This window comes from Marmota flaviventris, chromosome 5 (genome assembly GCF_047511675.1).
Source record: "Marmota flaviventris isolate mMarFla1 chromosome 5, mMarFla1.hap1, whole genome shotgun sequence".
NCBI classification, from domain to species: domain Eukaryota; kingdom Metazoa; phylum Chordata; class Mammalia; order Rodentia; family Sciuridae; genus Marmota; species Marmota flaviventris.
In genome coordinates, this window is record NC_092502.1 from 90,522,838 (window position 1) to 90,539,379 (window position 16,542).

Here is a 16,542-nt window from a genome sequence, read left to right on the forward strand (position 1 = left end):
ATAGAGAGAGACACAAATGCTTCCAAAGATCTTTGAAAAAATATCCCTCTAGAGTAAGTGGGTGTTCTGGAAGTTAAAAACAAACAAACAAACAAACAGAAAACCAACTTTCTGGTATAGAGGATGGAGACTCATTGGAAAGATGGTACCTAAGAGAAAATAGAGCCCAGAGTTTCATAGAAGTTTCCTGGGACAGAATGGGAATCCTTGTAGTCAGGGGCTGACAAAGGAAGGACTGGAACCACACTGTGAGTCAGTGGAGCATATTGAAAAAGAGAGGTCACAAATGGGAGAGGTGACTATATTTTGGAAATCAGACACGTGTGTGATGTGCTGCTCACAGACGGAGACTCATCTAATTCAGAGTTTTGGAGTTTCATATATTGAAGTCTGTGGCCTATCCTTCTGAATCAGAACAGTTAAGAATCAACTTCAGAATTAGGAAGCAAGTTCCTGAAATACAAAAAAAATCATGATTTCTGAGTTTTAAATAATCTTTGGTAAATCCATGTGGTTTGAATATGGTTTGTCCCCACTAAAACCCATGTTGAAGTTTGGTCTCCAATAAAATGATACTGAAAGGTGGCGGGACCTTTAAGAGGTATTTGAGGTCATGCAGGATCTTCCCTCATGAAAGGATGGATTCATGTTTTTCTTGCCAAAATGACTTAGCTATCAGGAGTTTGAACTCGTTTTCTGTCTTCTTTACCTATCTACTTCCCTTTTCATTTTTCTGCCATACATGCAGTAGTCTGAGGCCCTCACTGAAGCTGAGATGTGACCTCCTGAACCTCCAGCCTCTAGAAATGTGAGCTAAACAACCAATTTCATTTATAAATTACATAGTCTCAGGTATTCTGTTATAGCAACAGAAAATGGGCTAACACAACCAACATAATGATATAGTCCACTATAGAACTATATTATATTGGGGCTTGAATATGTAGTTAAGTAAGGCAAATAATAACATATTTTCTCTCTTTCATATATTTGAAGTGACTATCATAATTTTACCATATCATATAGCAGTTGCCACCCGAGTCATCATTTCAGGGTGATAGCATTCATTGCATTTCTTAAGTTCAATATTCTGTTGTTCTAGGAGCTGTATCAAGATCACAATTTTGTTACACCTAGTTATTGTATGAGGTGTACTAGCTTGTCCAGCAACCCAAAATGTATGCAGGGGAGCTGTGATTAAATCTGAAATTCTCCGCTCCCCTCTCTGTACAGCTGCAATAATCAGTCCACCATGTTCTGGATACGTAACAGATATTATCAGTCTGCAAATGCTTTGATGGCATGTATGCCAAAACCACTATTTACCAGAGTGAGAGCTTCATTTTGGCATGCATCGCTCATGAAATATTTGTGCAGTGTTGGAGAAGCTATGGAAATCCTTTTATTTGTAGGAATAAAAGAAACAATTCATCATAAATAAATGGTTTTAAGGACACACTGGGTCTAGGTTTGAATTTTAAGTTAGATACAAAGAAATTTCATAAAGTTATAGAGCAAAACACAAATGGAATTCAAGAATTATAAAATAAATACAATAACTAAAAGTTTAAAAAATTGTGGATTATCAGATAGAGCTGAAAAGTAATCTAATCAGTCAGTTTGAGTAAGTTGGGGGAGGATCCTACAAAGGTCTACCTCATTGGGACCATTTAATTGAGAGAGTGATTGGATGGTTGTAGGTGTCCTTGGAGGGGTTTCTTCATGCCTGACCACAGTGTTGTTGGGGTGCACAGTGGCACAGAAGAGTGTTGCTGGATGATCAGCCAACACAGCAGGATTGGAGGAGGAGCCTGGGTGCTGGGCAGCTCCTCCTGGGAGCATAGAAAAACTCCTAGTGAGCTCTGCAGATTTCTGGTACCCTGAGAAACTCATGCCACAGTAACTTGGTGCATACCTCAGTAAGTTCTTAAATCTTGAGGAGGTGGTAACAAAAGAAGTCTATGTCAGTATGGAAAAAAAAGTTTCCCTTCCTCCATTATCTTCTACCTATGAACCCTGCACAGCATGGTGTTAGGTATGATTAAGGTTTCGTGAAAAGAATGAGAGATGGAAAATGAAGGGAGTGTAAGTCATACCAGAGGCCCTTACTTAGTTATAAAAGGCTCATTGGTCATCTGGATTACCCAGAAGGTACTTTGTCTCCATCTTTTAATACTAATTCTTCAAGGAATTTACTGAAAAGGCTTCCTTCTTTTGATTTAGCATACATTTATTTATTTTTTCTCTTTATTTCATGTACCTATGTCCCTTAGGTCATTTTTCCCTATAAGGTTGGGCCCCTGTCTTTTGTACTTTGTGTCCTTTGTTAGTATTCTAAGTTATTGTGGACACAATAGAATTTCAGTAAATGTTTATTTAACAGATTAATAAAACTGAATTTTTCTTCCTCCACATATCTCATATAAAAAAGGGTAGCTTTCTTATTATAAACATAATATTAATTGTAAAATTTTGAGATTAAAAAAATAGATGATCTCCTTAATACATGCATAGTTTGTTATTGGGGATTTTTCATTACATCAGAAAAAAATATCTTCAGGTATTTACCTTCTGGCCAAGAAATGTATTATACAAAAACAAAAATGTAATGTAAAAATTAGTGACTTACTTGTAAGGTAAACACATTGGATGAAAAAAAATTTTTTTTGAGATTCTGTGAATATATGCTGCAGTATACAGAGTAGTGCAAGTCCAAAGTTTTCTTGTCCTAATAAAGGACTTTTCTTCAAAAATGAACTTATTTCAGAGTTGTAATTTCCTCATTTACAGGATAAAATGATAATACGTTCTCTACTGACCCCTTAAGCTTATTGTGACATATAAATAATGAACTATATTCCTTTATAAGGAGTCAAGCTCTACACAAATATTAAAATACAAGAATTCTTCATTTGATAGTTTGTTCCCTTAATGCATTTTCACGCCCTTTTTGTCTATGAATGCTAGGTATAGATGCTACAGAGGATTCAAAAGACCTCATTTGCTTTCCTTTGCAACAAATGTTTTTTCATCTTATAGCATTCAAATTTGTTACCTGAAGTACACAGTCTTACAGGTAAACTAACCATCCAAATAAAAGGGCAAATATCCAAACTTCATGAAAAGATAAGTCTGACTTTACAACATGAGTCTCTGGAAGGAGGAGGGCTTCAGAAAGTTTAGAAAACTGTTATCAATGGTATCATAGTTATTAAGCTGCAGATTAAGACAATGAGGAAGAAAAAGCAGTACACAGAAAACTATCTTCTTATATCTGAAGGTTCATACTGTCTTAGATACTTCCAGTTCATTCTGTGTTGTTGGCTCCAAGGGGCAGAAGTGGAGCAATAAGGAGAAATTATAGGGCATAGATTTCAGAATATTACAAGAGAGAAATTTCCAGTGTGCTAAGCTATCCAGATCTAGGACAAGCAGCCTGAGGGTTTCTGTCACTGCAAGAGTTCAAGCACAAATGCACTACCTTCTGCTTAAACCCAGAGACCCTTAAGGTAGTCTCTTAAGGCTGAGATTCTGATTTGATGATTCTATGATCCAAGTTGGTCCTCTAAGCTGAGACCCCCCACTTCCCCTTGTACTTTTTGAGTCCCCTGTCCTAGCCCTCTCTTTCCCCAGAGGGCACTGGAGTAAAGTGAAGAATGAGGCTCCTTTAATATTAATTCTGTTATTAAGCATAGAGAGTTTCTTTCTTATGATGAACTTTCTATCTAAGGATAAGCTCAGGGTCACAGATTTATGTTTTTACTTATCTTTCTTTTCATTTTAAACGGAAGCACAAGTCTTTAATATGGCACTCATATTATTTTACTTCATTTTCCAAAGTATGTAGGGATGGAATGAGTGTTTTGCCTTGATACAGCAATCCGTTTTCCTCCTCTGTTCTCAATCAGACAGTTTTAAATTTTGGTTAGGCGCGTAAACACACTGTGATGGACGACATTAATAAATAAGTATTACACTGGCTCTGCTTGAGCAGTCCCTCTTCATCTTTATCTTTTTTGTTTAAATCCTGTGGGGTCTCAGAATGCTCTTTATGGAGATCAAGAAGATTAAGCAAAATTAGCTCTCAACTACATAATGGGCTTCCCTCTCCTGGCATGTGTCTCCCCTCTCTGCACGTGGTGACTCCCCCTGATATCAACAGGAGACTCACAGATGGAGGGAAAAATTATGTTCCGGGAGAGCAGGGCACACAATGGGATTTCAGCTTTCTCTTTAATTTCTAGCAGTGTATATAGCTTGAATAGGAATCCAAAATGAAAATGACAAGTAAATCAGCCGGCTGCTTAAGGACTCCTTCATATTCAGCTGTCTCTCAGGGCAGGCTGACCTGTTCCGTTTTGGAGTGAAGGGTATCATCTCAGTCTTGAGAACATCTAAACCACAGAGACAAAAACAGGCAATATATTGAATTATTTTTCTTTTTTTCCAGGGAGAACTATACTTCACCCATGTCAGACAGTGAAATCCACGCTGTTTATAAAGTTCTCTAGAGAGAGACTGGCTTTCTCATGGGCAGAGTAGGCAGCTGCCTACATGGAATAATTTGAGGATCAGTGAGAGGCCCCCATGCTTAAAAATCCATCTCTCTCATCCATCTGCAGTGGTGCCTGAAATTTCCACCATTACTGTCATTTCTTAAAAGCCTTTAAGAGGACATATGCCCTATTATCTTGAGGGAGGTAACATTAATTAACTATATAACATATTAGAATGAATGAGTTTTCTTGTTAATAACCCATTACAACCATTGACACCCAGTAAAGATCAGGGCTCTGAAGAAATAGAAGCAAGGGCAGGTAAGTCTTATAGAGAAGGAGATGGTGATTCATACTGTGTATGCATGGAGGTGGGTATTACACAGATCTTACTGGGAAGTAGGGGCTCTAATATAGGGATAGTCAATGGGGAGAATGAAAGGGCTAATTTTTTTTAATAGCCAGCATGGTTTATATGGCTCCAACATGTGAAATGGAAAACTAGAATAACCATATGGAGGATAAAATTTACTTACCTAATTATATTGCTAACTCTGGCCCTCCCCTCTCCAAAGAATTTCATGTTAATAATCACATACAGAACAATTTAAAACTACCTGTGCTCTTATGTGAGGGTGAAAGATGTTTCTTTAATCTTATGTCAATGGAAATGTAGAACTGGTTATTATAATAGTTCACTCATTTAGAGGTTTTAAAAGATTGACCTACAACACCCACTGACTGAATAACCATGCTTCATTAGTGTTTTTTTTTAATAAGAAGGATTACTTAAAAATGTTTAGCCCAATTATAATATAAAGCATTTATAGGTTTTAATTAGAATAAGAACATTTAGAGCTAAAATACATGGTTTTAGATCTTAATTCAACCCCATTAGTTTAGATACAAGAAAATGAAATCCTTTGTCACAAATTATTTTTATTTATTCCTCATTTATGTAACAAATATTACTGAACATAGACTATATGTGTGGGGACACAGTGGTAAGCAGAAATAGATATATTCATGAAACTAATGCATTGGTGTGGGAGAAAAACAATCAGTAGATCACACAAACACATATAAAATAAAAGCTATGAGTAGTGTTACTAAATGGTATGTTTTTAAATATTTTGTTTATGTATGTATTTTTAAAAAATAAATGACAGCAGAATGCATTACAATTCTTATTACACATATATAGCACATTTTTTCATATTTCTGGTTGTATATAAAGTATGTTGACACCAATTCATGTCTTCATACATGTACTTTGGAAAATGATGTCTAATCCTTGCTAATCCCCTGTCTTCCTCCTTTAACCTCCCACCCCTCTGCCTTATCTAGAATTCATTTATTCCTCCCATGCTCCCCCTTCATACCCCACTATGAGTCAGTCACCTTATATCAGAGAAAACATTCAGCATTTGTTTTTTTTTTTGGGGGGTGGGGGATTGGCTAACTTCATTTAGCATTAATCTTCTCCAACGCCATCCATTTACCTGCAAATGCCATGATTTTATTCTCTTTTGTTGCTGAGTAAAATTCCATTGTGTATATATATGCCACATTTTTTTATCCATTCATTCACTGAAGGGAATCTAGGTTTTATTGGGGTGTTTTTATAGGGGATATTGGCCCCACTGGGAGTGGTGCTAGAAAAACTTCTTTGTGGGTATATGTTCAAATTACTATCTGAATGTTGAGTGGGAATCACCAAGTGAACAGGAAAAAGGAGAATGGGGCTAGGAATGGGTGAGTGTATGAAATGACCTATTATAAGAAGGTTATGGCATGGAATTAACAAAAGACCTGAGTGATATGAGTTCAGAGAGTTACTGGGAGAGAGTTCCGAGAAGAGACTGGGGAAGTAAAGTAGAAGACTTATCATAAAGGGCACTGTTCTGGATTCTGGACCTTTTTCCTAGGAGCAATGGAAGGGGATACATGTGGGTTAGAAGCTAAAACACTGAGTAATGCAGAAGAGAACCAATGGCAAGACCTTTGGTAGAACTGGCATTTCTTCTAGGTTCCTTGATTAACAGGGCTGTGTTCTTTTCACCTGTAGTAGACATTTGTTGTTTTTTGAACACCCACCATCTACTTTTCCCACTGTATTGGCAGATCTACTTTTCCATTTGTAGTTCCTATAATTTTGGTAGAACTAAGTTTGGTAGAACTAAGTAGAACTATTTGTGTGGGGACACAGTGGTAAGCAGAAATATATATATATATATATTCATGAAACTAATGTATTGGTGTGGGAGAAAAACAATCAGTTGATCACACAAATACATATAAAATAAAAGCTATGTGTAGTGTTATTAAATGGTATGTTTTAAAATATTTTGTTTATGTATGTATTTTTTTAAAAATAAATGACAGCAGAATGCAATACAATTCTTATTATACATATATAGCACACTTCCAAGGATGCCATGTAATTCAGACCTGACCAATGAGAAACTTATATTCTCTTGAGACATAGCAAATGGTCAGGAGTGATCATGTGAGCCAATGAGATTCCCTGAAATTGTTAGTAGGACTTCGAAGGCAGAAAAACAGTGGGATCTGCCAAAATGATCTCAACAATAGGTGGTGATGAAATTGAAACCAACACAGCAGAGGCCAGGTATGAGAGATGGAGGGAAAATGTACCCAGATGACTGATGTTTGATTGCTGAGTCCAGTTATGCCAGAAGTAGGCCATGCCTTGGATTTTTTAAGTTATGGGAATCAATGAATATCACATTAGAACTGATTTTCACGAGTGTATCTACCATATGTAACCAAGACAATTCTAATTAATATAGTACCAAGTTATTACTTACTTATATTTCACCATCTAAAGAGGGGAAAGCTATAATTTTTCATAAAAAATCATAGCAGAATAATTTCATGATAAAAATCAGCTAGACTAGATTCATTTGGGTCTAGCACTAGGAACTTTAGTATTTAATAACTTTGAAACTGAAAAATGTCAAATTTTTACATAATACTTTATTCTAAATGGAAGTATTGATCTGGTAAATAGTTATGTTCTGGAAAAGTTCTACCATGTATACTATGTATATAAATGTTGTTTATTAAATATAATGTCCTTAAAGAAAACAACCAGTTGACATATCTCTTAATTAATAAAATGGCATGTGATATACAAGTAATTTTGATGCCTCTCCAAAATGTCCAGTTCATCCACACTCATCAGTAAACCATCATTGTAAATATCTCTATTATAAATTTTACCAATTCTTTTTAATTCTGTCTCCTCATATTTACCACATGAGTAGTTTCTGCTTTTGCTCTCTCCCTTATGTTAGTCAACACAGGCAATGATGCATACAGTTTCTTTAATTTTTTGGAGACTTTTTTTTTGTATCAATGAAAAAATATCTTTAAGAGTTTACAGGTCATAATATTTATTTTAAAACAATATTATCCAGTTTCTTTTTCTGATAGGGGATTAATACCCAGCATATATAAAGAACTCAAAAAACTTAACACCACAAAAACAAATAACCCAATCAACAAATGGACAAATAATTAAACAGACATTTCTCAAAACAAGAAACATGAATGGCGAACAAATATATTTAAAAAATTCAACACCTCTGGCAATCAGGGAAATGAAAATAAAAAATACACTGAGATTTTATTTTACTCTATTTATAATGGCAATCATTTAAGAACATAAATAATTATAAATGTTGATGAGATAAGGTACACTCCTATATTGTTGGGATTGCCAGCTAGTATAACCACTTTGGAAAGCAATATGAAGTGTTGAGAGCCATAGCCGAAGGAGCTCCAGCAAACTTCCAGCTGCCAGCACCAGCTGCCAGCTGATGATTGGCTCACAGCAGTCCCAGCAAACTTCTAGCTGCCAACTGATTGGCTCTTCTGCGGTGATGCTCATTGGGTTGTTTCCCTGCCCTTTCAGACCACAGAGCTGCTCATTGGGGGACTTTTTTTGGCTCTGCCTACCGACCCAGCCAATCGGCCTCAAGAGCAGGAGGAGGTGGGGAGGTTGAGAGGCTTATGGGAAGCTGGTGGTGGCAGTTGGGCTCTGAGGGTTTTTCCTGAGGAGCTGTGTGGTATGGTGTGTGTGTTCTAAAAAATAAAGTTTGTTTCTTTTGACAAGTGGCTCCTGAATTGTGCCCAGCCAGACTGCGGCAATGAAGATTCATTAAAAGAGTAGGAATAAAACCACTGTATGACCCAGCTATTCCATTCCTCTGTATTTATGCAGAAGAACTAAAATAAGCATACCATAGTGATGAAGGACCATCACTGTTTATACCAACATAATCCACAATAGCTAAGTTATGAAACCAGCCCAGGTGCCTATCAACAGATGAATGGATTTTAAAAATGTGGTATATATACACAATGGAGTTTTATTCAGCCATAAAGAATTATAAAATTACAGCATTTGCTGGTAAATGGATGGGACTGGAGAACTCATGGTAAAGAAATATGCTCAGAAAGTCAAGGACTGAATGTTTTCTCTCATATCGAGAAGCTACAGTAAAGTAAGGGAAAAAGTGGGGGAAGGTTAGATTGCATAAGGATAGAGGAAAGATCAGTGACATAGAAAAAGGTGATTGACGGGTAGAAAGGAGGAATGGGAAAAAGGAAGGAAATGCAGAATGAATTTGACAAGATTACACTATGAACATGTATAAATATACCACAGTGATTTCCACCTTTATGTATATCTATAAAAAAAAATGAACTTAAAAAATAAATGAATAAATTGAAGACCAGTAGAGTAGAGGAAGGGACATAGCAGGAGGAAAGAGGGGAGAGAAAGAGGAGCCATGGGGGGCTGAAATGGAAAAAAAATAAATTCTATGCATGTATATTTATGTAAAAATGAACCCAACTATTATGTGTAACTATAATGCTCTAATAAAAGCATTGAAAATAAAAATAAAAGCAGTATTTTATAATTTAATTTAATGAAAATGTAAGATAAAACATTTTGGGGGGGAATTTTTGAAGTTCTAGAAGACTCTTAAGTTTCTTTAAAAATTAAATTCTGCTTCAACCTCTAAACCAAACAATTCTGACCCAAACCTAAGCATCCATTCAAAAATTTTAGAATTAAATGGTTTTCTTTAAATGGTGCCATTGACTATTTGCTCTGATTTAGTTTTAACCACAAGACCTGTATGTTGATTTCACATTTCACAGCAACCTGTTCTTCAGATTCTGATACACAGGATTTCAGAAGTGAGTGGGCACTTTTTTTTTTTTTTTTTTTAAATGGAGTTAAAATACTGAGAATCTGGCAGTCTTGGTAGAATAGATGCTGCTACTTCTCAGTTTGCTATTTATTTTTTTCCTGCTGTATGGAGTGGCTACTCATGTTTGATAATTACTAGAATTGAGTAGCTGGGGTAGCAGTGTTGGGTCAATACAGTGGCATTTGCCCCAATGAGTCCTGGTGGTCCTCAGTTCTTAGGAGTTCTCTGAGTAAGGGTCAGCTTTACAGGTTTGGAATACTACACTTTTCTAAATAATCCCAATGCTGGGCTAGAAGGATCAAGCTTCCAGAACTCGTGGAAGTAGTTAAGAATGAGGTGTCAGATTATCCCTCTTTTATGATCTATGAAAATAGAATAGTTAATTTGTGTAGTACTTAAGGAAATATACAGTACTTGAGCATGCACACAGTTGAACAAGTGTCATAAACAGGCAAAGGAGAAAATGGAATTGTGAAAATATTTAAGCACCTACTTTCTTTCTCTCTTCAATATTTATTTATTATCCACCAACGCTCATTCATTATCTATTTGTGAAAGGTATATGGCTAGTTGACCATGTAAGAAAGTAAAGAATAGTCAGTCAGGGATTTTCCCATAAATATACATGTACTCTAACAGGCACAGATTTTATGGGAATGAATAATTGTAATATCTATTTCATAAAAATTCACAGAAATGGTTTTATGTTCAGAGGACTTCTTCTGGCTGGTATGGTCAAGAAAAGCTGTGTGGAAGATGTGATATTTTAGTTGTGACTTGACAATTTTGCAGGATTTGTGAAGGCATTCCAACTGAAGGAAATTGCATGAATCAAGAAAGTTATGTAGGCTAAAACACAGGAGTTGGAAGAGTGAGCATAAGGTCATCTATGAACGGAACCACCTAAGATATCTTTGGACAAAAGACAGTAAGCGAAAGTCAGATCATGGAGGCATTTGGAGGTTATTTAAATGGTTTTGCAGTTTATCTTTGAGGTAATGGGGGAGCCATAAACTGATTTGAAGCTTGAAGAAAAGATGGTGAAGCAGGTTTAAGGAAAACAGATGGTTAGGGAAGGGAGGCTACTTATTATACCTGTGCATGTGGGAAGTCAGAAGGTATATCGCAGGAGTATGGAAAGAAGGGATGATGGAGAGTGGAATTTTGTAAGTGACTGAGTGTGGAAATAAGAGAAAGGAAGGAAGTAAAAGATGGCTCTGAGGAGATAAGCAGAAGTGGCTGCCATGAAAAGGAAATTGAGGGAAAAGAACAGATAGAGTTCCAAAAAGGGATGAAAGGATGCACTTGTCCTAAGGATGGCTGAGAATTCTTTGTAGAAATAGGGGCTTTGGATGAAGCTACAACTCTGCTTTATTTATGTTCTATTTAGGAGGACTGTGCTTACTGCCCTACTGTAGGATCACTGTAATTGTGATACACAATTACTCATAGTTGTGAAGTTCTAATTCAAATAAATTGATTTTCCCCACTCTGCTTGTGCCAGCTGCCTGCACCAAGTGAAGAAATGACCTCTTTCTTTCAAAAACTATTTATTACAGATGCAAGACTTTACATATTTTATTGCCATATGTGCTCTGTTGAGCCATGGAAAATTTCAGCCATAGGATTCTTTTAGCAGAGATAAAAGCCAATAATGTATGAAATAGCATTATCACCAACATAATATTAAAAAGTATGAGGCAAACAGTGTATTCAACATCACAGAAACCATACACACACACACACACACACACACAGGCACACATGCTCACACATATGCATTTTTAATGCTTTTGTTTCTTCTAGTGTTAATGTTTCCGAACTCTCACCAAACATGTGGCTAACCACCGAAAAAAAAAAAAGAGTTTTAAGCTATAGAATTAAAATTACCTAGTAAGGCCAATGAATGTCTAACAGGAGAGATGGTTTTATAGGCTTTTTATAAAGCCCTTAAGAGTTCAAGGGCTCACAACCTCACTTACAAGTCTCCTGTGTTTTATCACTCTCCTAATTAAGAAAATCCTGTTGAAATCTTCTTGCTCCATTTTCCATTAGTTCTCTTAGGAGCACCTACATTTTCCTTCCTGATTTTGGTGAGGCCTCAGGGGTTTTTGGTCCTCCTAAAATGTTTTATTAAATGTCTTGGAAAGCACATTTCCTTCCCCATTGTTCAATATTGTGGTGATAAAGCACCAACCTGTGTTCACTCTGGATCTTGTATGATTTGTGCCATGCATTATGACAGTAGGGAACAGCAAGGAAGAAAGCCTAAGAAGTTAATCAGGCAACCCCTCAGCATCCTCAAGTCCCTTGAAGGCTTCAGTGCTTCCAGATCCTCACACCACAATTGTGTCGCAGCCTTTAAATTGTTATAATCTGGGAAAGGAATTAGTGTAATAAGAAGTCGCATAGGCCCACAGCTAGAAACATTTCCCATAAAAGAAGCACACCTCTGTCTCTGGGTGTAGCTTGGAAACAGGGCTGGACTAGAGTGAGGCAAGGAGGCACAAGGGCTCCACGTTTGAGGAACCACCCTGGGCTTGTAGATCGGTGAGGGTAGATATTGTACAGTCTCCACTGTCAGTTCCTGATTGCTTTATCCTAGTCACATAGCCTGAGTGAAAACAAGTTTTTGAGAAGATCATTGAACTCTCCAGAATGTGAATTGCAACTGCATTCTGACTCATGGAATGGGGAGAGAGAGGATTCTGCTCTCTAGGAAGAGGGGTTATGTGTCAGTATGGACCCTATGGTTGTAAGCAAAAACCAGACTTTTCCAAGAAAAACAAAAGAAAAATTTATGGGAAAATATTGAAATATTCCTATGAAAATGAAATTTCAAAGACCATATTGAGGAAGGACAGGGAATAGTTCCGACAGTAGGAGCTACTGACTTGGAGGAACAATTGCTATTGGATGTTATGGGCCCCAATCATTGTGCTCCCATACCTCCTTCTTCCTTGTTTCAATTTGCTCAAGTCACAGATTTAATAATAATAATAATAATAATAATAATAATAATAATAATAATCTGATCAGCTAAACTTGAGCCATGTGCTTACCTGTGGCAAGGTAAAAGCTGAGCATTTTGATTGGTATTTTTGTTAATATTTTTTTCAAAATGAATTTTGAAATGAATTTATTGTCCAAAATAGAGGGAATAGATGTTGGGTAACCAGAAAGTAGTAAACATTCATTGAAACTTGAGGATGTCAGATCCTGAACTTGCAGAGGTTCTTGCCAAATGTTTTGGCATGTGGTATGTTAGATATGCTGATAGAATGATAAATATATTTGCTTAAAATGACTTAGTATTTAGAATACTACCCAAGTTTTACTTAATTCATAAAGAATGATTAAGAGAGATATTATATATAAATCTTATAGGGCACAAATAAACAGTAAATTAGCTTTCATGGTAATTTTTAAATATAATATGAGTCATTTAAACACTAATTTGAGTCTCAAAGTCATTTATTCACTCATTTCAAAAACATGAGCACTTATGATCTAATTGATTACTAGGTGTTCTTATGCAGTCAGTGTTGAAGAATTAAGGCACTGTTTCTACCTCTGTGGTACCATTAAATGGGAATGGAATTTGTTGGACAAGTATGTAAATAATGACATAGACAAGAGTGGTTTCAGAGGTATTCTCAGAATGATTGAGTCTGATGGGACAATTTAGGGGAGTGGAGGGCAACTGATGGGTAGGTCATTCTGGGTTGTTCCAAGGGCTTCATGCAAATGTGTTACAATAAAAAGACTTCTGGAATGCAGCATGTCCACAAAGCAGCAAAAAAGGTCTCTTTGAACCACACTTATGGATCTTCCATGTTAAAACGCTTCACTGATCACAATCACAGGAATCAGAACTTTATTCCGATTATTACTTGCATTCCCACAGTGAGAAAGTCAGTATTTTCTCATAAGCAGTTTTTAGAAGATCAATTATGTGCCTAATGCTTTTTCATTTTCCCCCACACTAGCAAATCTATTCTTATTTAGTTCTCAAAAGAATTTTAAAGCAAGTAATATTTTCCTATTCATACTAAGGCTCCCTTACCATTTGGGTTATAAGGAAGGCTACTGATAATTTAGCTCAAATACTCTTTTTAAAAATGGATAAATGGTTGGCTCCCCAGAGAGGTTGAGGGATTTGTCCAGGGTCATGTACATTTGACATATGAGTAAGACAGTGGCCTAAAAGCATAAATAATTTAAGTAAGGTAATGCATCCAGTTGTCAAGCAAGCTAGATGGAGCATGCAGGGTGGTGCAATCTAGTCTTCAGCTCCCTCCTTGCAAAGCAAGCAAACATAAGTGGTCAAAGATAAAAATATGCACCGCCACAATGTATACTTTTAAAACAGTTTGTGTGCACTTTGAACATGCTTTGAACACTTATCATCTTTTTTTGTTGCTAGTACTTCATGGGAGGTGCAGTCTGTCTAGAGTTGGAGAGCTCAGACTCTGGAGAGGCAGACTGGAATCTGAACTCTGCTTTTGTCACTTACTGCCTATATGACTTGGGCAATAGAGCCAACCTCTGTAGGCTATTTTTTTTCCTGTTAAGTGAACACAGGAATAGCATCATGTATGCAGGCATAATACACTTAGGATAGTGCCTGGCATATAATAAATATTAGAAGTTGCTAGTATTAATTAGAAAAGGCTGAGGAATTGGATAGAGGCAGAATATTGATTTTGTCCCAGTATTAGGTGTGACTATCCAGAGGAAACAGAACCAATAGAAAGAAGTTTAAATAATTGGCTCACATTATTATGGATTTGGCAAGTCCAAAATCTGCAGGGTGGGCCAGTAAACTGGATTCCAAGAGAAAAACTACTGCTGTGGATCAAGTCCCAGGGCAGTTTGCTCCAGAATTCCTCCTGCTTAGGGGAGGTTAGTCTTTTTTTTCATTCAGGCTTTCAACTGATTGGATGAGGCTTATCCACAGCATGGAGGGCACTCTGCTTTCATTGAAGTTCACTGATTAAAATGTTAATTTCATCCAAAAACAACCTCACAGAAAAATCCAGAATAGTACTCAATCTCATATATGGCTAGGTACCTTGGCTCAGTTGATATACAAAATCCACCATCACAGTTCCAAAGCACCTTAACTGTGCTTTAATAAGAATTTCAATATCTTGTCTAATATAATCATTTCAGACATAGAACTCAAGCTAGCAACTATTTTAACAGGATTGGATGCAAATCACTTTTTCTCTTTGCTAATAGTCATGCACTATGACTGGCTCTGTCAGTTTTTCTTCATAAACCAGTTCTGGCTATGGACATTCAGTGGCCCTCACCCACTACCTTCTTCCAAGTTAATATCTGCTGCATTGTTCCCCAAATAATTAAGAGACACCTATTCAGCCACTGATACTCACATTTAACTCACATTTCTCTGGAGGAGTGACATTCCCTTTCAGTAGCAACAACTGACCCTTAGTGGTTGTTAATGTTATTCAGATCCTGGCCCTGACATCTAGATTTGTTTTGGAATGAGCCCTGTGGGAAGCAATCAGCTGGTGTGGAGCTATTTCAATTGGGCTTTGGTGGTTAGGACAGGACTGAGAAACCTGTGTGTGTTTTGGGCCACCACTCTTCTGTCAGAAGCAGTAGAGAAAGCTGAGAAGCACCATCAATCTCCTAAATTGACAGGCCATCGCACAGGGGACACTCTAGCCAGAATGGTTTGGCTGTTGCAAGTGGTATAATTTGCCTTGTGCTATGGTACATGTTATTAAAGCTGCCGTTTAATGTTCTTTTCCAAGGAGGTTGTCTCTGGTGTTTTTATCGTCCAGGGAAATGTGGTACCAGAAATGATCACATTCATGGCAATTTTCTTTGAAAATGGTAAACTTTTGCAGAGTTTACTCTCTCTTCTATTAGGGTTGATAATGAGAAATTGTGAGGATTATTAAACACTCTGAGCTTTCAGTAGGAACTTATTTAGCACAGATGTTTCTATAATTGCAGTACACTGGGAAAATTCACAGTGTTCAATGGCCCAAAACTCATTATTACTTATTACTTCTACCTGTGTATTGTGGTGCTAGTAAGCTGGGCTGAAATGTTTAATTTAGCAGGGGCTATAGCTGAGGATCTCAGCTACTTCAGAAAGACTACCGAGAAGAAATTATTAGATGTTCTTCCCAAACCTGTATACTTATCAATCTTTCAGCCATTACCCAGTACCTTGATGTGCTCCTTTTTTATTGGTCCAGGCCACATCATTGCATTAGCTTCCTTCAGGCAATTCCCTAGTTTATTGCTATAAAGAAAAAAACAAAAGAGAATCTTGAGACTTTTAAAAAGCAGCATAACTAATCATTGTGTTTTATTGGGATAAAAAACATGGAATGTATACAACTATATCTAGCTTTCTGCTATTTCTCAATAAAACACGGCTTTCTTATCTCAGCAGAGCTGCTTGTATTTTTAATGAAGGCTTGGCAATGTTTAAGAACAGGAGTTTGAGAAATGCATTAAAAACATATAAAAAGCCAATGAAGAGAGTACAAAAAATTCCTCATCTTCCTGATTTTCTATATTCTTAAAATCAGCACTACCGAAAATTCCCACTACGTTTTTTACTTCCCTAAGCTGAAGAGAATTTTTTTTTGGTCTACATGTTTGCCAAAGAAAAAAATGATAAATATAGCTATATGAGTTTAGCTAAGGTGCTCACTCCTTGAAGGTGGCCAGAAGTTTGCCCAAGACATTCCCAGTCTTACACTAAACACTTCTTCCTATTGATCAAATAGGGACTGTTAGGCACTCCG